Genomic DNA, 23,811 nt, shown 5'->3' on the forward strand with positions numbered 1-23,811 from the left:
TCCCTGTAGCTCCACTTCAAATATGTCCAGAATCTGAGTCCAAGCCATGATCAACTCACACAACAGCCTCCTGAGTTGTCTGCTTCTTCCATCTTGGGCCTCCTACCATCCATTATATTGACAGTAGCCAGAGGGGCACTTGTAAAACATAAAACATCTCACTCCTCAGCATAAAATCCCTCCAATCTTTTCCTGTTACTTAGAGCAAAATCCAAACCCATGTTACAGCTCCCAGTTACCTTCTTGAATTTCTCTTACCCACTGCCATACAGCCTCCACGCTGCTCCATGAACACTCCAAACATGCTCCCACCTCAGGGCCTTTGCATCACCTGTCCTCTTTCCTGAACTAGTCGATTCCCAGAGAGCAGCATCACGTCATTCAGTTCTTTACTCAAATGTCATTGCAACAGAGCCCACGCCTGGCTACACTAAATAAGCCATCTTCTTCATGCTATGCCCTCTGGAACCATTTTCCTTCACGACAATTGTTGCCCCATAACATTATGTGTGTGTATGTGTGTGTGTTTGTTTTTTCTAATGGAAACACAAGCTCCATGAGAGCAGGGACTTTAATTCATCACTGCATCCTTTGTGTCTAGAACAATGCCTAAAACATAATAGATACTTAATAAAAATGTGTTTGATGAGGAATGAATAATTTATGATCATAAAAGTAAATCTGAAATGCAAAGAGAAAATTAAATTATCTCCCACATATTCTAAAATAATTATATGGTGCACTTTATAATGTTTTCTTATTTAAAGCACATTAAAATTATCTTAGCATTTACTACTTAGGTACCATAAAAATCTTTGCAGTTCAATGTGATATACTGCCGAAAATTTATGGACAATTGAGGTTTTACTGTTAGGTGGAAATTATGTTGAATTTTTTAGTGGGTTAAATTTGTACTTAAAGATTTTCCTTATTCTCTATGTATAGCAAAATTTATGATGGCTACTAGGTTTATGCAATCACTTAGGGAAAATAATATGAGAAACAGCTAATATTTATTGAGGTACGCTATTATAGGCTCTGGTCTAAACCTTTTACCTGTTCTAATTCATTTAATCCTTAAAAAAAATCTCTGAGGTAGGAACTATTACTACCTCCAATTTACCAATGAGGACCCTGAAATACAGAGAGTTAAAGCATCCTAATGGAGCCCACAGGGCTCATGAGCAGTGGAGCCAGGGTACAAATGACAATGTCTTCACGCTTCTATTTAGTCATCATTTTTAATTTAAAAAACACCTTTTATTTAGCTAGAGTGTATGAGGCATCGAGTCAAGTAGCAAGGATGCAACACAATGATGTAACCCCTACTGTCACACGGAACAGGGGAGCGGACAGGATGCCAGGCTGCCCGGGACGCCAAGCCGACCTGGGGTGATGGGAACAGGGATGCTTCACTGGGCACAGAGTTAGTCCCTTCTCCATTGTAATTTCCATATTAATGGTGGGGTCACTAAGCACCTTGGAGTGATTCAGCTTCTCCCTCTTCGTCCCCTAGAGTCTTCTACTGAACGCAGAGAAGAAAGGGGCTATTTCAGTAATAAGTTGCCTAAGCCTTGCTGTTTGGTTCTGTGGGTGGCCTTGAATCTGTAACTTTGCAGTGTGCCACTCTCGCTGCACTTCAGCCAGGTTTTTCTTGACATCTGAAGAGGCAGTGTCTCTAGAGAGTATATTTTTGTATTCCTCCATATGCTGCTTTTTGTCTCCTCACATATATTGCCAATAAAACTTGCGAGTTCCACCACAGGCCAGCTCTGCAACTTGCATTTAGTGTTGGCCCGGGAAGAAATACATTATTATTATTTCCATTGGTTCGTGTCTTTCCCTCTACTGTGGAAATGCGATTTTCTTGCATTTTCCCCTCAATATGTTGATGCACTTTCTCTCATCTGATTTCACTCATCTTTTTTTTTAATGTAGACTGTTTTTAAAGTCTTCATTGAATTTGCTACAATAGTGCTTCTGTTTTATGTTTTGGTTTTTGGCCGTGAGGCATGTGGGATCTTAGCTCCCTGACCAGGGATCGAACCTGTACCCCCTGCACTGGAAGGCACAGTCTTAACCACTGGACCTCCAGGGAAGTCCCTTCACTTGTGTATCTTATATGTCTCACAGGTTTCTTTTATTGATGATGGTGCCTGCTTCCGCCCTGTTTCAAAAATCTATTTAATAAAGTGTCCTGCTTCTGTATTTATCTCAAAGCTTTTCGACTGATTACTTTACCCGATTCTTTTCATTTTTCCGATGCTGTGGATTAACGTAATTTTTTTTTTTTTCTTGTTTGGTTCTTTGCCACACTCCTCTCCCTAAATATCTGCTCCATTGACCTTGGTTTAATCAGACTCTGACTGTTGCATGACACTGAAACCAGAGGAAGGACTGACATGCTTTGATGTTGAAGAAGTTTCTCTCCGTCTCAGGTGGTGTCATTCTGCAATCATATTTATTATGTCTATCGAGCATATTTGTTTATCTTATGTTTTCAGTGTCTAGAGAACATTACAAATGACATCAGCATTATAAGATAGCAAAAGAGTCCCATTCACAAATGAGTGGGGTGGGGGAATGAGTATGAGTAATTTTTAAAAACACATTTTAAAATTATGATAAAATACATCCTCAGCAATTTTTAAGTGTACATAGAGTTCGGTGGTATTAAGTACCTTCACACTGTTGGGCAACCATCATCCATCTCAAGAACTCTTTCCATCTTGCAAAACTAAACTCTGTACCCATGAAACAATAACTCTCTGTTCCCACTCTCCCTGGCACCTGACAACCAACTACCATTTTACTTCCTCTGTCTATGAGTTTGACTCCTCTAGGTCCCTTATATTAGTGGAATCATAAAGTATTTGCCCTTTGGTGACTGACTTATTTCACACAGCATAATGTCCTCAAAGTTCATCCACAATGCAGCACGCATCAGAATTCCCTTCCTTTTTAAGGCTGAGTAATATCCACTGTATGGATACACCACATTTTGTTTTTCCATTCTTCTGTCCATGGACACTTAGGTTGCTTCTTCCCTTTGAGTACTGTGACCAAGGCTGCCATGAACGTGGGTGTGCAAGTATCTCTTCAGAGTGTGTGCAATTTTAAAAGGCTTAAAGTCACAGAGAAACAAAGATATAGGATGAGAACGGTGTGCAAGTGCTTAAGTGTACCGTGGAAAGCACTTAACGTCAGATGGGAGCTCCGCAGAAGAGGACACTGTTGAGTGGCGCTTTCAAGGTAGCGAGAGTGTGGAAGCAGTACTCAGGGAGGGCACTTGGCCTATTAGTATCGTGTACAGAATAATCATAAACGTTGAGAAATGAGTGACGCGGGGGGGGTAAAATGCGGGTGGGACAGTGTCTAGGCTAGAACATACAGTACTGGCCAGAATAAATGAGGAACATGCTATGCAATTGATATGAAACATTAAACATCGTGATTTTCATGTTTCTGCAAAGAAATCATGACAATGAGAAAGTGAGTTTCTTAGAACTGAAGAGCTATGCATTGGACTGTACGTCCCTTGAGGGCAGGCCTAGCCCACAACTGTGACCCAATGCCCAGCAAACAGTACTTGCACTGGCACCCAGGGGCACTCAGTAAACATCTGTCAAATACATGTATAAGTGATCTCCTAGAGGCACCTCATGCGCATACAGCTGCAAAAGATGCTTGTTGCTGATGAAGATGGGCTAAAAGGGAATGCTGTTGTTGCTGGTTTTATCTGGAGGAATTAGGGCTGGCTGGCATAGCTCTAAGAAATAACAAAGGTATTGGATCTGAAACATATTAAAAAGGAAGAATCTGTGAGACAAAAATGCTAGAACTCATTGGCTAGGATTTTGTTTAGATCTGTTGTCAATACCCAAATGTGCTAGTTTGTTCTAAGTTACTTTAACTTTCTATAACCGATGGGTATTTTAACAAGGTGTTAATTTCTTTCCCTCTGCCCCGAGTGTGTTCTCAATCACTACCTTTCTTTTGCAAGGCTTGCCTGTAGTCAATATTTTCTTATTAAGATACTTGCCATCCTAAAGGATACAGAAGCAGAAACAGACTCACAGACATAGAAAACAAACTTATGGTTACCAAAAGGGAAAGGGGTTGGGGAGGGATAAATTAGGAGTTTGGGATTGACAGATACAAACTACTCTGTATAAAATAGATAAGATAAAAAATAAGGTCCTACTGTATAGCACAGGGAACTATATTCAATATCCTGTAATAACCATAATGGAAAAGAATATGAAAAAAGAATTCTATATATATATATATTAGAATCACTTTGCTGTACACCTGAAAATAACACAACATTGTAAATCACCTATACTTCAGTTTAAAAAAAAAAAGGAACACAAACATGATTCTAATTAATGGATATGCTTATTTTGTTATATTAGACTAGTCTATCTTTACGTCTTCCAGGGTGGAAAAAAAAGAAACAATGCATTCATTAATTATCTTCTGTTTATACACAAACAGTAGAGGTTTTAGTTTTTTCCCCTAAATGTGATTACGTGCCAGCGATAAATGGATGTGACTGGCACTGCACTAGAATTGAATACTGGGATTTGATGGTTTTACGTGTTAAGCCAGGGAAGAAAATTTAGTCTACACTTCCATGTTGGAAACGCCCTGGCTGAAGGGACTGAGTCCACCTTGTGTATTCTCGGGTCCTAAATGGAACATGATAAATATGTTTGCTGACTATTTCTAGCACATATCATCCTCAACATGGTGTTACTGGTAATGAAATTATAAGGTTTTCCAATCCTAGACTCAGGATATCACACAAATGTTTTACAGACTCGAGGTTGCCAAGGGGGAGAGGGGTGGGGGAGGGACGGACTGGAAGTTTGGGATTAGCAGATGCAAACTAGGATATATGAAATGGATAAACAACAAGGCCCTACTGTATAGCACAGGGAACTATATTCAATATCTTGTAATAAACTATAATGGAAAAGAATATGAAGAGGAATATATACATGTATAACTGAGTCACTTTGCTGTACAGAAGAAATTAATACAACATGGTAAATCAACTATACTTCAGTAAAATATATTTTTAAAAAACACTACCAAACGTAAGGTAGATAGCTAGTGGGAAGCAGCCGCATGGCACAGGGAGATCAGCTGGGTGCTTTGTGACCGCCTGGAGGGGTGCGATAGGGAGGGTGGGAGGGAGGGAGACGCAAGAGGGAAGAGATATGGGAACATATGTATATGTATAACTGAGTCACTTAGTTATAAAGCAGAAACTAACACACCACTGTAAAGCAATTATACTCCAATAAAGATGTAAAAAAAAACCCAAAATACAAAAAAAACAGATGTTTTAGACGATAAAGATCAAAGATAGTTAATAAATATGCCATGAGAAACTGCAGTGAAATGAGGCATCGCCAGTGTGGGCTGGAGGCACCAACCCCGGTCTGGCCTTCCGTGTCCGGGTAGCAGACAGCCACGCACATGTCGAGGAGGCACCGGCCCAGGCACACAGGGGCCCCTCCAGCTACTCTCAACATTTATTATTCGGGAGCTGTGTTCTTTAGGTGTTTGTGGAAGGTCAGCGTCTGATCTGGTTCCGCCCACAGCTGCACAGTTATAGTTTTCTTCACCGCATTTGCCCTCGTTTAGTATCATTTGACATTCTCTCTGCTTGGCAGTTTTCTCTTTAATTCCTTTTGGAAAACTATTTTTTCCCTAGTTTGTCATTTTACTTAAAAAATGTGTTCTGGAGTTGTCTGCTTTTTCTGTCTTTCCTATTTGAAACACCTCCCATAAACTGCTTACTTATGAGAAAAATAATTCATTTTATCAGCATCATAAAGTGATACCTATTTTTTGAACAGTTTCTTAAAGATGACCTGGACTCATTAGTAAGTTATTTCATGGGGAATGTTCTGAGCAATCAATGATATTCTCTTGACGATACTGACTTGAGGCTGAGAGGGAAGGGAGCCGGGACAAAGGCATAATGGTCCACTTGCTGGATACACAGAATGCACAGAAGTGAGCGAAAGCCAGGCTCTGCCTTGGGCATCACATAAGTGGCCTTCCTGGAACAAGGCTAGGGGAATTTGTCACCATCTGCCTGTCAACTTTCTTGGGAGCATTAGCTATCATCCTGCTTAAAGGGATCAGGCATGACCACGTGGTACCTGGAGGCCTTTTCTGGCTCTATTATTCCATAAGGCTGTTGGTTTTTACATTCCTAGCTTGAATGCCATTATGTCACTGATTCCAAGCCTCAGTTTCTGGAGGGGTATCACCTTATCTGCCTCCTTCATCAAGTTTTCTTAAAAATTATTAAATATAATGTAGGATACAGTGCTTTGAAATTAGATTATGTATAATGACAATGATCCCACTTTGGCATAAATCTGTGATAAACTTTCCACCATTGGTTTGTAACATTTCACTCTCAAACTTCTGAGTACCTGACTAAACCAATCTTTCTGATATTAACTTCTCACCCTCCTCCTTATTATTATTGTTATTTTAATTATTATTTTTTTGAGACCAGAGTTCTAGTCTATCTCTTTGCCACTTTATAACTGTGGGGAAACTACAGCTGTTGGGTTTGGTTCTCCATGCATGTCCTTTTTTTCTTTTTCACTGATTTTTTTTTTTTTTTTACTGTTTCATTGCTACTCTGGGTACCTATGTTACTCAGGTAATGATGCAAACAGTGCAAATTTCCTAGGCTCCTCAAAGACACAACTGAATGAAAAACATTTCCACGTCTCATTTTTCAGCAATGGTCTTAGTGTTCAGAACACAAGTTTCACTCCTATTGATTATTTATACATATTTTTTTGCCTCGCACGTTTGGGTAAACGTGGGGATAGATAATAGGAATCTTTGTTTACTAAGGTTATATAATAATTAACTTAAGTATAACTGTAAAGTTACCTTCCTGGATTGATATTGAAAAGCAAGATCTGGGTCTCAGTCTAAACTTTTTCTTCTGTGTTGGCAATTTTTCTAGTTGCAAAAGTTATTTGAAGAAGTACTCACTGCGTTTCTGGAGAATAACGATTCTTCAATATACTCACATTTCAGGCTGGGTAAGTTATCATCACTGTACACCCACCTTTACACGTGTTGAAACAGATTCTGGTTAAACAAATGCACAGTCCCTGGAAAGCAGCCAAAAGCTTTTCTCCTGCAGTTCCTGGTACTCCTCTTAGTTAGCCTTGTGTTAGTTTTCTATCCTGTTTTACAAACACAAATACAAGTTATAAGACACTGTTCGGGAATCCCAGCATCAGAATTAAGTCATATGTATTGTTAGTTGGTTATAAAAGAGCAATTATTATTATTATAATTTTTTTAACTTCTTTATTGGAGCAGAATTGCTTTACAATGGTGTGTTAGTTTCTGCTTTATAATCTTTGCTGGGACAAAGAGAAATTATTAATACTTAATTGTGTTGGTGACGGTGCCATAATTTTTTTTTTTTTAAATTAATTTATTTATTTTGGCTGTGTTGGGTCTTTGTTTCTGTGCGAGGGCTTTCTCTAGTTGTGGCAAGCGGGGGCCACTCCTCATCACGGTGCGCGGGCCTCTCACTATCGTGGCCTCTCCCGTTGCAGAGCACAGGCTCCAGACGCACAGGCTCAGCAGTTGTGGCTCACGGGCCCAATTGCTCCGCGGCATGTGGGATCCTCCCAGACCAGGGCTCGAACCCGTGTCCCCTGCATTAGCAGGCAGACTCTCAACCACTGCGCCACCAGGGAAGCCCGCCATAATTTTTGAATGGCATTATAATGTAGTGGGTTAGATTTCCATCCAGAAATACTCCCATTAATGTTTCTCCTCTATTTCTTTGCGAATGTTCAAAGTGCAGTTTTAGAAAACTGTATTCTGATTTTGGAATTTAAAGATTCTGTTCTTAACCTTCAATAAAGCAGTTTCAAATATGCCCCTTTTGCATTCCACAAGGAAGTGAGCCCTGGTGTGCATGTCGAGGGCACATCGACATGTGCCCTCGACATGTCTGGGAGACAGCACGCATAAGGCCTGGGGCCCATCTGTACTCCTCTGCCGTTCATCACTGACACTCCCTTGGCTCCTGGCTCTTGGTTTCTACTTCCCATGCAGCACCAGGTAGTGCAGAATGGAAGTGAGTGTCTTCAAAATGTGCGCCAGAATCTGGGAATATCTTGATAACTGATGTGAGTGGAGAGTCGCTTCAAGACCAGCAAGGACTCCAAGTAAAGGAATCAGAGGGCCTCCACTGCCCTGTTTTCTTGGAGACAGGTCAGATCGCTCCACATACTAAAGCAGATTAACTGGGGTAGAGGATGGGACTTGCTGTTGCTCCTTAGACCAGGCAGAGATCAGTGTGTATGTGACTGATTACAGACCCTAACCACAGTATCACTGAAAGAGTTGGCCGACTTTATCCTACACGATGGACACTCCGTAAAGTAAATAAGGCGGCTTGAATTTTAACAACAGCTGAACTACAGATGCTTTCTTCTGATTTGGGAGGACCACCTAACCTATTACATCAGAACATGCAGCTCTTTCTGCTGTTCACCTCCTTGGCTGGTCCGGAGGCACATCAGAAGATAGAAATAAGCCCACAAGAATCACCATGGGTCATGACGTTTCTAGTCTGCCTTCAGTTTAACGATGCAAGAGAATGTAAGGAGAGACGAGAAGAAATCTCATTCAATGCCTCTGTTGTGTGAGTCCCTAATGAACAATATACACATCTAGCTGTGGCCATTTTAAAATGGCTATCGCTGTTTTTTTGGCGGTACACGGGCCTCTCACTGCTGTGGCCTCTCCCGTTGCGGAACACAGGCTCTGGACGCACAGGCTCAGCGGCCATGGCTCACGGGCCCAGGCGCTCCGCGGCATGTGGGATCTTCCCAGACCGGGGCACGAACCCGTGTCCCCTGCATCGGCAGGCGGACTCTCAAACTCTGCACCACCAGGGAAGCCCGGCTATAGCTTTAGTGTGAGATTGTTTAAAGAAATACAAAATTGCCCCGAAATGTAAAGCAGAAAAAGCACAATTTTTGGCCACTTGTTTTGCTGTCTCTCTTGAAGATCTGTGAGGTATCTTCCTATTTACTGTGCTGTAGAACTACTGGTTCTTCTGGGCTTGGGGATTCAAAAATGGATTATCTGAACACCCTGCAGGTCTTGCCCACCTGATGAACATGGGGTGCGGCCTCGCCCGTGTCCTGGATGCCCTATGAGCACAGGGGCAGGTAGCTGTCTCTGGGGAAGCCCCTGAGACAGTGTCTAGAGATGAACTGTGAAAAGGGTGTGGACCAGGGTCAGAGGGGAGTAGGGGACCCCAGATCAGTCACACAGCCTCTTCATTTATGAGAACCAAGGATGACTGGCAGGGCAAAACAGCTCTTAGACACCTCTAGCCTGCTCTGCACTTCAAGCTTTACTGTAAACGACACATTAACAGGATGATGGTATCTGATTTAGCAGCCTGACATATGTCAGAGCTCACGGTAACAGGGCTTCAGTGAGATTTTTTCCATACACGTTTCTTCAATGAACATTTCCACATAGCAAATACTTGCCACAGTCATCTTAATGACTTTAATCTTCACACTTATCTTTTCTACAGGCTTTTGTACATGCATTTAACTTTCCAATCAACTCTCCCTGATCCTTTAAATGCGTATATATGCAGCTCAATGTCTTTAACTATCTTTCTCAACATGGCCAGAAAACAGTAGAAAATTGAGGTCAAATGCAGGCTGAGCTAGCAAGGGATTGTAGATCTATCTGTTTGCTACTCTTCTCCCTCCGAAGGAACCACAGGTCCCAAGATGATAGCTGATCTCTAGAAATATTAGAGATGTAACTGTGGAAAGTGTTGACCCAAACCCTTCCTGTGCGTATGATGAAGTAACTGACCATGTGCCTCTCAGAGGGGTCCTAAGATGCACACCTGCAACTGTGGGATCCGTGCCCACCAGCCTCCGTTATTCCAGGTGACACTGGTTGGAGGGCAGATCTCCCAGAGGGGTACTGCTACTCAGCTTGGCGGTGGGCTCCGGTCAGGCAGGTGCGCTAAGTGGTGGGTGGCAGAGAGGATGACTGACATCCCTACAACATGAGGTGCTCTCAGGAGCACAGAGTACCCTGGCCCTTGGGAGTCTGGCCATATGCGTGACGCAGGACTGTGGCTCTCAGTCAACCGATTACACGTGAGGCAGGACTCTAGGACAAGAGGGACACATACATTTGATTTAATAACTGGAAACCAAGGGGTTGCCAGCGGGTGGGAGGAGCACAGGAAGGGCGAGAGTGAATATCATTTACTATGATGTGTGCTGTAAGCTGAAATGTGTATCCATGCTGCCCCCCTGCCCCCATTCTTACATTGAAGCCCTAACCCCCGAAGTGACCATATTTGGAGACGCTACATTTAAAGAGGTAATTAAAGTTAGATAAGGTCATAAGTGTAGGCCCCTAATACAGAAGGGACACCAGGGATCTCTCTCTAGGCATGCGCAGAGGAAAGGGCAGTGAGGATAGAATGAGCAGGTAGCCACCTGCAAACCAGGAAGAGAGATCTCACCCGAGACCAACTCTGTTGGCATCTTGATTTTGAACTTGTCCTCCTGAGACATGTGAGAGAATACATGACTGTAGCCTAAGCCACCCAGTCTGTGGTGGCCATCAGAGTAGACAGAGACAGTGTGGCAGACACCACAGGTACTATTAATTCATTTAATTCTCAAAACCTCTGTGTGAAACAGGCTTTATTATCTCCATTTTATGCGTGCAGAAACAGGCTCAGAAAAAGAAAGCCATGTCTCTAATGCTCCATGGCAAGTAAGTGTCTCTTGACATTTGAACAGGGAAGGGGCACGGTAACAGTGGAGCTTGTTTTTTGACTGAATTGCAGTTCCCTGAGTCCGGAGAGGGGGGAATCTCTTTATGATTTAAAGATCTGAGCTGAGAAATTGGTGCGAGTTTGTGGAAGCCAGCGGGTGGAGTAGTGGGTTTGTCGGGGGTGAGGGTGGAGGTTGTGCATGTGAGTGCTTATGTGTTAGGGGGAGGCATCATCTGGGAAGAGCTGGGGGAAAGTCTGAAAGACTCTAGGTGGTCCCAAGGACCCAGGGGGAGCTCTGGCCCATGACGATTTCAGTGGGGCTGTGTCCTATCTTGAAAATTTCAGCAGTTCTGGGGAGGGGACCATTAGAGAATATGACTCACATCAAACTGACTGAGAAACCCCTGTTAGGAAGGGGAAGGTAAGGAGGTAAAGGCTGTTGTGCAAAGACTCAGGGAAGGAGACCTTGAACGAAGAGCTAGCCTGGATTTAAGTAGGTCTTCAGAATTGAACAGGGAGCTTCCATGATGGGCATTCCTGGCTCCCTAGAGAGGGTCACGAGTGCAGCGAACTCTTAGGTGGCACTTTCTATGTCCAAGTATTCTGCAAAGCTTTTGGCATAATCAGCTCATCTATCCTCACAAGGCTTTTTGAAACAAGTGCTTTTTGAAGTACTAATATCCCTAAGTTTATAGATAAAGAACGTGAGGCACAGAGAGGCTGGATGTAGTTTCTCAGGTCACACAGCCAATAAAGGGGCCAAGGTTTGAGCCCAGGTGGACTCACTCCCCTGTTCCTAACCACTAAATTCCACCTCCCGGTGACTTCCTGAAGAAATCCACCTTGCTCTGTACTTCCTGGACCAGGAGAGGGGCAGGCAGGCACGGCCAGCAAAGTTCTGAGCCTGGTATCCGAAAGGCTAACATTGACTCTTTTTCTCCCTCCACCTGTGTCTCAGTTTGCCTTCCTTCAAACAGTGTCATTCACTATAGATCTTACTTATAGACTCTCCGTGGGATTAGTGAGGGAGTTCTTGGAAGTTATTAATAATTCTGCTCAGGAAAACAGGATTATGTGGATTTAAAAAAAAAAAAGGAGCATTCCTGCTGGAGTAGTAAAGCAACACTGTATTAGGAAAGACCATCTCTTTGAAGCAAGGCAAACACATTCCCTTAGCCTGAATCAGCCTCATGGGAATGGGTAGCAGCAGACATCAATCATACTGAGGTGCAGCCTTTTCTGCCTTCTAGAAGCTTCTCTGCAGCCCTGTGGCTCTGCCAGCTATGAGAGCATCCAGATGGCATTAACTGGTGGGTGAATCCTCTGGATATACAAAATTGGGAGGAGAGTCTGAGGGGAGAAAGCTGACTAGAAGCCTGGCTTTGTTTTTTTTGTTGCTGTTGTTGTCGTTTCTCTTTTCTTTTTTTTTTTTTAATAATTAATTTATTGGTTTATTTTCGGCTGCATTGGGTCTTCGTTGCTGTGCACGGGCTTTCTCTAGTTGCGGCGAGCGGGGTCTACTCTTCGTTGAGGTGCGCAGGCTTCTCACTGCAGTGGCTTCTCTTGTTGCGGAGCACGGGCTCTAGGAGTGCGGGCTTCAGTAGTTGGGGCACGGAGGCTCAGTAGTTGTGGCTCGTGGGCTCTAGAGCACCAGGCTCAGTAGTTGTGGCGCACAGGCTTAGCTGCTCTGCAGCATGTGGGATCTTCCGGGACCAGGGCTCGAACCCATGTCCCCTGCACTGGCAGGCGGATTCTCAACCACTGCGCCACAGGGAAGCCCCTTTTTTGTTGTTTTTGCTTGTTTCTTTCTTTCTTTTGGCTTCCTAGATGACTCTTAGCCAAAAAGGAAAAAAAAAGGCCAACCAGAATGAACTGTATTGAAGTCTGATGAACTGTAATGGCCTACTGTCCAATTTGTCATTGAGATAAAAGTGCCACATTGATTTTGCTGAAGTGCTGTCACTACACATCATTCATCTGGAGAAGAGTCAATTAAGAGTACAATTCAGAGACGCATAAAATCCGGACCAAAGGTGTAGCAGGAGACCCAGGCAACGTGTGCCTCAAGATCAAATACAGGTTTCAAGATGAAAATGTCTCCCTCCTCCTCCTGAAGTCAATTTACCTCTGTTCAATGTTCAAATAGCATTTTGCTTCACATTTGATTTAATTGCCTGTAGGTTGAGCTAGACCTACCTGGTGGCAAATATTCTGGCATTTTCTTTATACTTGGGTCTATGAGCTCACTTCCTTCCACTTTTCAAATTACTTCTTCTGAAAGATTTAAGCTTTCAGAAAGACTGTACTATATTATTGGGTTCAATTACTGTAAGTTCTGAAATAAGTACCATTTCAATGAAGATATGGACTTATGCATAGTATATGGAATCAGACAACAAGGCAGGAGGGCTCTTAGAATGTTTTAGACAAACCTCTTCATTTTACAAATAAAGAAACTTGCTTAAAAATGGAAGAAAAGGGACTTCCCTGCTGGCACAGAGGTTAAGAATCTGCCTGCCAATACAGGGGACATGGGTTCAAGCCCTGGTCTGGGAAGATCCCACATGTCGTGGAGCAACTAAGCCCGTGCAACACAACTACTGAGCCTGCGCTCTAGAGCCCCCGAGCCACAACTACTGAGCCCACGTGCCACAACTACTGAAGCCCCCATGCCTAGAGCCCGTGCTCCTCAACAAGAGAAGCCACCACAGTGAGAAGCCTGCACACTGCAACTAAGAGTAGCCCCTGCTCGCCACAACTAGAGAAAGCCTGTGTGCAGCAACGAAGACCCAATGCAGCCAAAAATAAAAATTAATTAATTAACTAAAAAAAAAGAAATGGGAGAAAAAATTTCCACAAAACAAAGTGAAGAGAGTTGAAATGTAGTTCAAAGTCACATATTCCCTTGCCTGGGAGAGTCCTGAAAATGAGTACGCTCTGATTTGCGATGACAGTACAGAGGAGGGTATACATAAATCAACACAGCTACTTTCAATTTTATTCATGAACCCTTTTCTGTGACGTTCGATTGGCAAAACTGACTTTATCTCTGCCTTCTGATGACATGATGAGGTGCTAAAATGTATAAAAGGGATCGATGGGTGGTTTGCCAGAGGAAAGAGAAAGAAAAGCAAGTATACAGTAACATGAAGGATCAGGAGGTTCAAAAAACTAAAAACAGAGTTGCCATATGATCCAGCAATCCCACTTCTGGGCATAGATCTGGACAAAATTATAATCTGAAAAGATACATGAACCCCTATGTTCACAGCAGCACTATTTACAATAGCCAAGACATGGAAGCAACCTAAATGTTCGACAGATGAAGAGATAAAGAAGATGTGGTAGGGACTTCCCTGGTGGCACAGCGGTTAAGAATCCAACTGCCAATACTGGGGACACGGGTTCGAGCCCTTGTCTGGGAAGATCCCACATGCCACAGAGCAACTAAGCCCATGAGCCACAACTACTGAAGTCCCACGCTTAGAGTCTGTGATCCGCAACGGGAGAAGCCACCGCAATGAGAAGCCCGCACACCGCAACAAAGAGTAGCCCCTGCTCGCTGCAACTAGAGAAAGCCCCGCGTGCAGCAACAAAGACCCAATGAAGCCAAAAATAAATAAAATTTAAAAAAAAGAAGATGTGGTAAATACATACAATGGAATACTACTCAGCCATAAAAAAGAATGAAGTCATACCATTTGTAGCAATATGGATGGACCTAGACATGATCATACTGAGTGAACTATCAATAAGTCAGAAAGAGAGAGACAAATACCATACGATATCACTTATATGTGGAATCTAAAATATGAGAAATGAACTTATCTGTGAAACAGAAACAAACTCACAGACATAGAGAACAGACTTGTGGTTGCCAAGGGGGAGGGGGTTGGGGGGAGGGTGGATTGGGAGGTTGGGATTAGCAGATACAAACTGTTATATATAGAATGGATAAACAACAAGATCCTACTGTATAGCACAGGGAACTACATTTAATATCCTGTGATAAACCATAATGGAAAAGAATATGAAAAAGCATACATATATATGTATAACTGAATCACTGAACACAACATTGTAAATCAACTATACTTCAATAAAATAAAATAATAATGAAAAGAAAAGAATCAGGAGGAGCCAAAATCCTGTTCCTATCTCTGAGGCCGACTCAGTCACACTCAGAAACCACTTGCTGTGCTGAAACACAATGCCTCATTTACAGCACTTCTGCGTGCTGCCTTCTGTCGACCCTCTCTCTCCCGAGCTCAGCCACTCATCAGCATGCCTCATCCCTGGGATGACAGACAAATCAACATTACAGGCAATTTCACTGACATCCATAATGCTGAAGGTGCCAGCAGGTACACGTGGTAGTTACCGCAGGTGAAAGGAAAACCGGTGCATTCCCCCGTGGGTGGGGTTGGGGGAGGGAAAGGAAGCTTTGTGTGCTTCTGAAACTCACATTATATCTGTCTCCATGTGACTCAAGACTATTTCTCCTATGAGTGACTAAGAGGAGAAGCAGCCAACACTGTAAAGCAGGGAAGGCTGAGTTTGCTGAGAAATAACATCAGATAAACTCTACGGTGCCTTGTCTAAATCCCATGCGCAAGATTTAGATAATCCATATGCATTTTGTGACACTGAGAGGGAGAGAGAAAGAAAGAGAAAGGGAGAGAGAATGAAAGAATGAGAGAAAGAGAATCAGAAAGAGAAAGACAGAAAAAGAGTGAGAGAGAGCGAGAGAGAGAAAGAAACTACATACTGAACTTCAACCCCACTTTGATATTTACCATTTGACTTCTAGACCATGAGCACCTAAAGTGATTATAATCTTTCATTTAAATTTGGATTTAAACAACCAAAAAAAATCTCAGATTGGCCTTTTGAGATAATTTCATCTGTTTTTTTTTCCTAAGGCAAGTTAATAACTTTCACAGGATTATTGTGAAGTTGGGTGTGAATAAAAGCAAAGAACTCTGTCACTGGGAAGGCCTTCCTACAACTCTATGTGTGAAAGTTGCCTTTACTTCACAGTAGAAAGAGGGCAGGTTTTAGAAGGAGATACATTGGTCTGTTACTCCACTACTTCCTAAAGAAGCTTCTGCAGAAAACTAGTTCCATGAAATTTTCTTTAAAAAAATGAATTTAGCTTTCCCAGCACCATTTATTGCAGACTGTCTTTCCTCCATTGTACATTCTTGACTCCTTTGTCATGGATTAATTGACCATGGGTGCGTGGGTGTATCTCTGGGCTTTCCATCCTGTTCCATTGATCTATATGTCTGTTTCTGTGCCAGTACCATACTGTCTTGATTACTGAGCTTTGTAGTATAGTCTGAAGCCAGGGAGCCTGATTCCTCCAGCTCCATTTTTTTCTTTCTCAAGACTGCTTTGGCTATTCGAGGTCTTTTGTGTTTCCATACAAGTTTAAAAATTATTACGCAGCCATAAAAACGAATGAAATAATGCCATTTGCAGCAACATGGCTGGACCTGGAGATTATCATACTAAGTGAAATAAGCCAGATAGAGAAAGACAAATATCATATGATATCACTTACATATGGAATCTAAAAAAAATGATACAAATGAACTTACAAAACTGAAACAGACCCACAGACATAGAAAACAAACATATGGCTACCAAAGAGGAAAGAGGGGTAGTATATATATATATATCCAAATCACTGTGCTGTACACCTGAAACACGACATTGTAAATCAACTACACTTCAATTAAAAAATGAATTTAGCAAAGGATGCCCACTATATTCTCCAGTTCAGAGATTCACAATACATATCAGTATACTAACGGTCCTAAGAAGTACAACCTACACTTAAAAAGGTGGGGTGGAAGGTGTGAGAAAAAAATCTAACTTAGACTAACCAGAATTTCAAACACTTGTTTGATCAAACAAACTTTTCTCCATGAACTAATTTTGGCAAATATTCAGTTTCTCAACTGCTTCAGCAAACAGCTTATCTCCTACTTCCCAGTCTTATTCCAAATGGAGGGGAAGGCACTGAGAAATCCCAACCAAATGAAGTAATCGCAGCATTGCAGTTAAGTCCCCAAGGTCACATAGGTGGGAAATGCAAAAGGACTTGATGCATGTGAAATGTTTAACAACATATTCTATAGTTTCTGGGAAGCCCTACCACGTACATCTTATAAGTAAACACATACATGTTTATGGGCACATTCTCCGTTTGGTAGGGGAGATTCAAACGAGTGGTTAAGGGAATTCCCCCAAGTTTCACCATCAGTTCTGGGAATGCCTCAATGAGACCCAGGCTCTGTTGCTCAGCAATCACCAACACCACTGGATAGGACCTCCCATCTCACTGCTGGAGAGTCATCATAATGGCGGGACCAGATCATCTTTCCTCTAAGAGAAGTGATGTTTTCTACCAGATACTGGTTTATAGCAAAAGACTCCAAGGGGACAAAAATCCTTCCCCAGGATGGTGGCAATCAGCCAGTTCACACATGATTGAAATGAAACCAAGCTTTGCTTCTGGTGTTGATCCCAGGATCCCTGCTGCTGAGTTGGTAGCCATGGTTTCAGGTTCATACAAGAATCCTAGGTGTACTCTCTACACGACTGATATCCAAAGGTCTAAGAAATGGACTGAAAAAAGAGTGAATAGATACAACTGCAAAGAGACTAGCATTATTATAAAACTGGTCCATAAATTTTCTTAGTATAAATCATGAGTTTTAAAATAGTATTTAAAATAAGTAGACTTAAAGGGCTTACATGGGGAACCCACTATAATTTCTATCCCCACTGTATCTTATATGTCTCACTTTCCTATAACTGTAACTTGTGTTGCTAGCTTTGCAGGGTAGAGACAATATTTTTTATTTTTTGGATTCCACCTGACACATATCAGGCTTTTGATATATTTTATCAAATGAGTGAATGAATGTATAAATAAAGGTGGCTTAAAAAGTCATTTAGGGGCTTCCCTGGTGGCGCAGTGGTTGAGAGTCCGCCTGCCGATGCAGGGGACACGGGTTTGTGCCCCGGTCTGGGAAGATCCCACGTGCCGCGGAGCGGCTGGGCCCGTGAGCCATGGCCGCTGAGCCTGCGCGTCTGGAGCCTGTGCTCCGCAGCGGGAGGGGCCGCAGCGGTGAGAGGCCCGCGTACCGCCAAAAAAAAAAAAAGTCATTTAATCCACATTCTGTGCCTTGTACTTCATTTCATGCTGCTCACTTGAAAATGTATCCGTGGTCACTGAATAGCTTTACCTTCTATTCATTTTGGTTGCCTCCCCACCTGTGATACTTTTTGATGCTATAAATTCTGTTTCTTTTATCATGTTTTTTAATTGGGTTTAAAACATCCTTAAACTGTGATTAAAATAACACGGAACAGTTCCTTCTCCCTCTTGAAATTTCTCCTAAAGTGACTCTGACATTAAATGCCTGATAACCATGTAAAAGATGCAAAGCATGAATCAACATGCAGGTCTCATTCTCTCGTATCCTTTCCTAACTTCTAAAGGTTAGGAAGCCAACGGAACTAACACATGCCTTATAGACTTTGGTTTATGTATCCTCGTTCTATTTCGGTAAACTGTGCTAGTGAAACCAAGGTATCAAGAATGTCAGATTGTGTCAAAAGAATCTGAGAATAGCTTTCTTTGGCTGAAGCAAAGGAGGTGACAGGAGATCAGGGGGAAAGCTGTGGTTAGGGGAGGGCCAAGTTGCAGCAACCAGAGTGAGGAGGCTGAGGCTAACGTGAAGGGCTTTAGGAAACAGCCAGAAGCTCTCAGTGCCAGGGTGACAAGATCAAAGTGGCTGGCAAAGAAGATAGTTTTCACATGGTCTTGGATGGCCTGAGTGCAAGACAACAGGTCTTGTGGTCAGGGTGCTATCACGTGCCAGATGAGCGCCACATCACAATTGCTAAAATAAATCTAATCACAGACTACCCGGGAAACACAAAAGGCAGAGCCTCACTGTAGCATCGGTCTGCTCACACAGTTCACAGACAGAGCATTCTCAGTGATACCCTGAAATGCTACCCAGACTTGGCAATCAGGATGGCTCTTACCAACAAAGTCAAATCGTGGGCAAGTGCAAATCCATAAACTGTGTCTTGCTTTAAAAGAGAGGAGACGTTTTAAAAATTCACACATACGTACTGAGTATGCTTATGCCCTGAATATGTAAGGTAGCAAGGTTGCTCTATGCTCTTAGAAGCAAAACTTAGGATGATTCTAAGGATATCCTGGAAACCATGGCTCAGTTAGAACCACACACATGTACAGGTACAGGTACTCAGCAGTGAATTTTACACTTACAGATGGCCATTTTCAGAAATGCTACCAGGGCAATATTACAACGTATGAAAGGTGAAATGAGGACAACTATTTTCCTTAGCCTCAAAGGGCTGATGAGCAGGGGGCAGTGTTTAATCACAACTTGGTAGTCCAGCCCCATTTGTTAGCTCTCAGTAGCAAATGATCAACGTGTCTTTGGACTTGGCCAAGGACACACTACTGATAATTGCAAGTACTCTGAAATTTAACATTTATCACTTGGCCCTCTATGATAGGCTACTGGGAAACAAAACTTCCAATCAAGGCTTCCCTGGTGGCGCAGTGGCTGAGAGTCCGCCTGCCGACGCAGGGGACACGGGTTTGTGCCCCGGTCCGGGAGGATCCCACATGCTGCGGAACGGCTGGGCCCGTGAGCCGTGGCCGCTGAGCCTGCGCGTCCGGAGCCTGTGCTCCGCAACAGGAGAGGCCACAGCAGTGAGAGACCCGTGTACCGCAAAAAAACCCCGAAAAGAAACAAACAAAAAACTTCCAATCAATTCCAGGAAAGTAACATTTGAAGTACGTGGCACAGGTTTAAATTCTGGGATCCTAAGCACGTACTTTGGAAATCCTCCCCCTTCCCAGTCCTTCAGGTGCATTCCCCTTGAAGATCTTGGGATGTGTTCCCCTGGCAGGGCCTTTTTTTGATCTCACAGGAGGAAGTCAACACTTCCCAGGGCTAGCCTAGCTTTCCTCTGGAATACCAGCAGCGCGGTCCCCAGGGCCATGGGGAAGCGGGCTGTGACTTGGCCCCCAAGTGTCTGTGGGCTCTTCATCAGAGCTTCAGCAGGACAGTCAAGTGGGCCTTCAAGGTCTCCGGCATCCCTTTCATAGCCTGGGAATGCAAAGCTGCACAGATCCCTTTTTGGTGAGGATTACCTCACAGCTGGCATTTCACCCCAGCCCCAGAGATTGCAAAAGGATACTTGGAAGAACAGTCATTACATTCTGACAGCGGAAGCACACAGATCATCTCGGGTCCCCTAAGCTTGGCCCAGGCTGATAAACGCAACGCTAACGGTGGCCACATTCCACACGTGGGCCTCCTGAGAATACACTGCCTCTCAAGGCAGAGGAGGAACCTTTGCGAGTCCCGAGATTGAAAACTGCAATGGCCACAAATACCCGCTCCTCCTTGGCTGAGCAGACGCTGCCTTGGCCTTTCCTGAGTCTGTCTACCACCTAGGTGGAGAAGTGTGTGGCTTCCTTATCTTCTCATGTGGCAAATCAGCTCAGCTGAAAGGGCAAAAGGAGGCTTTGCTGAAGCAAAAAGGAAAAACAACAAGTGGGCCCAAGATGTACTCCTGGGAAGGGACAGTGTTGGGGGAGGGACAGGACAAAGAGGCGGGGTTCACACTGACTTCCGAGCTGAAATCTTTTGGGTTCAAAGGCTGATCTTTCTGAGCCATTTGGAGAAAAAAAAAAAAATAGACTTTAGAGTCACAGACCCCTGGTTCTGACTTCCTTATTTCCTCCTTTTGTAAAGATTAACATGCAATGCTTCACTGGTAGCTTGTCAAGATACTACTGATAGGAGAAGACAGTATTATAAATAAGCCTTTTCCATAACTGCATCAACACGAGCAGTCACCTGTGCTGGGTTTCAGAGAAGAGCTGATTAATTCTTTTTAGTCTGTTTCTAGGGAATGCAAATACTTTAGGCAATTGTCTGAAAGGCTTATACAGAGTCTATGGACAGTTAAAGGTTATGAAGAAAATCAGTGGTTCGCCCTGATTCCTTCTTCATGATCCATTTTGAGTTTTAGGAAACAGAAGGGGCGACAGTCTTGTCACACTTGATTAATCAGCCCTATGGACACAGCAAAGATGATCACCAGGCCCTTTCCAGGTGACAAGTAACAGACTTCTTTATTCCTCCAGATCTGATATATCGTTAGACCTAGAAAAGATCACCTGTATAAGAGTGAAAATAGTTCACATAGCATGTAATAAAGGCAGCGTGAGGTTGCCTCCTTACCCATAGCACGATTCTAGGGCAAACTCTATTTGCCTCCCTTGTTTTGAATGCCCAACATGAATCCCACCTTCTCTGGTACAGATTAATCCTGCCCATAGAATAAGCTAGCATTCTACTGAGTGATCAGGGCTGTAATGATTTACCTTGCCTGAAGGTCACAGAAAGGGAGAGGCACAAAATAGACTTGCAATTCCTTTTTGCTTATCTGATTTCAGCTGTGACTTGTCATGATGTGTGCATACATTCTGTAAGGCTGTCTTTATCCAACTCCCATGCAGTAAATACTTCAGAGGAGCTTGGCTGCAACTGGACTTTGGGGCTATTCAGATCTGGGTCAAAATAACCAGTGTCTTGAGAAAGACAAATATCATATGATCCCGCTTATATGTGGAATCTAAAAAAATGGTACAAGTGAACTTATCTACAAAAAAGAAATAGAGCTACAGATGTAGAAAACAAACTTATGGCTACCAGGGGGTAATAACGGGGGGGGGATACATTGGGAGATTGGGATTGACATATACACATTACTATATATAAAATAGATAACTAATAAGGACCTACTGTATAGCACAGGGAACTCTACTCAATACTGTGTAATGGCCTACATGGGAAAAGAATCTAAAAAAGAGTGGACATACGTATATGTATAAGTGATTCACTTTGCTGTACACCTGAAACGCACACAATACTGTAAATCAACTATACTCCAATAAAAATTAAAAGCAAAACAGAAAAACCCCACCAAACTACAAACTAACCAGTGTCTCAAAAATGACATTTACTAACAAAGAATTCAAATAAATTTTGGAATAGTTCTCTTTAAAAAATCTGCATTTTAAAATAAATGTAATGCATAGTCGTTGTGGAACAGCTTGAAAAGAGAGCAAAGAAAAGAATAAATGAGATCATAATCTCTCATGATGCAGCCATCAAGCAGCGACTACTTTTAATTATCCTGGTGTATTTCAGCATTTAGGGATATGTGTGTATAAAGCAAAAAACTTGATTATGTGTATTTCCAATGTCTTACAGCAAATTTGCCTCGGTTACATGTACTAAAAAGAATAAATTAGAGTTTTTATTTGGTGAAGCTGATGAGTTAAAATACAACAGGGCACGTCAAGATCAAAGAGGAAGTGAGGAAAGCCAGAAAACATTTCACTTAAATATCTGAATGCCATGCATGATTACTAAGCCAAAGAAAAACTATTTATCTGGCCTGAAGAATGTTATTTAAATCCCAGGCTCATTCATGCTAAACAGAGGCAACATTTTCCATTCACTTCTCCAAGGCTTTTCTTCTCCTGGAAGAGACTCCCTTTTCTCCCCCTCTAGCATTCCTATTTATGAGCTTAATGCCCACAATTGAGAAGGATAAGTTTAGAAGGTATTCACTGCCAAAATGATGATATTTAAATGGTAGGACAATTTTAAACAAGGTGATTTTTTTTTACGTTGTGCCAACCTATAAACATTATTCTTGCCATAAAACTCTAAACTAAAACCCACTAATAAAAAGGCCAGAAGAAGAATTATTTACAAAGAGGTATTAGGGAGTTGGAGCTACTTTTCTTTCTCTAAAGAACAAAAAGGAACTACATTTTTAAAGATTAAAAAGGTCACATGATCTTCTACCGAAATAAGACTTTTGCTTCTTTTCTTATATTTTCATCGTGTTAGCAACTAAAACCTGCAGATGGAGTGTTAGTCAAATCCCGAGACTTTGTTAGACACAGTCATCTAATACTAACCTCAAATAAAGAAACTGCATTAATGGGAATTTTCATTATCATCACCATCAAAAGTCACAATGCAGCCACAGCCATTTGGAATATTCTTTGACCAGGGAGCAGCCTACGGAGAGATGACAGAATACACGCTTCTTTATGGTTCTTCCTGGAACTATTATCTTTCCATCTTGAAAGATAACGGAAGTACATCTAATATTTCTAGATGCCTTGTATACCTAGCTTTTCTTTCAGCGATTAACTTTCCTTGCCAAAATCGCCTAGTCTGCTTACAGATACAGAGAACAAACGAGTGGTTGGTTACCAGTGGGGAGAGAGGCAAGATAGGGGTAGGGGATTAAAGAGGTACAAACTACTGTGTATAAAATAAACAGGCTACAAGGATATATTATATGACACAGGGAATCTCGCCAATATTTTATAATAACTTTAAATGGAGCATAAGCTATAAAAATACTGAATCAGTATGTTGTACACCAGAAACTAACATAAAATTGTAAATCAACTATCCTTCAAGTTAAAACCAACCAACCAACAAACCAAGAGAACCCCTGCCTATTCTGAACCATGAGAAGAAAGTTAAAATTTGTCTAAGTTTTTTAGAAGGGGAAACAGCATGCAGGTATGTATTTGTTTTCTATGATATATGTGAACACAGTAATGGCCCATTTCTCAGACGAAGCCTGGCCCTATGGCGTGTGGGCACACTCAAGGTCACGTGACCTGCAACGCTACATGCCCTTACTCTGAAGGCCTGATGCATCTGGCCCACTAATTCACTTCCTGCTGTCAGCTTAATTCCTGCAGTCCATCCTATTTTCTTGCTAAGCATATGCCCACTTACTCCTGATGAACTCAACAATTATAATCTCTGGAGGCCCACAGATGTGTATGTGGGGTGTAA

General features: G+C 42.5%; 1 protein-coding gene across 2 annotated transcripts in view; it reads right to left on the reverse strand.

Annotated features, from left to right (window-relative positions):
- Positions 1-23,811, reverse strand: part of CHRM3 (cholinergic receptor muscarinic 3) — a 190,280-nt gene that overhangs the window by 89,466 nt on the left and 77,003 nt on the right. For both annotated transcript variants that reach the window (XR_003005485.1, XM_024761433.1), the window contains exon 2: positions 7,115-7,235. The gene's annotated coding sequence lies outside the window, so the exon portion shown is untranslated. The remainder of the gene's footprint in view (positions 1-7,114; positions 7,236-23,811) is intronic.

The sequence above is a fragment of the Neophocaena asiaeorientalis genome, unplaced genomic scaffold (assembly GCF_003031525.2).
Source record: "Neophocaena asiaeorientalis asiaeorientalis breed wild unplaced genomic scaffold, Neophocaena_asiaeorientalis_V1.1 scaffold166, whole genome shotgun sequence".
Lineage (NCBI taxonomy): Eukaryota > Metazoa > Chordata > Mammalia > Artiodactyla > Phocoenidae > Neophocaena > Neophocaena asiaeorientalis.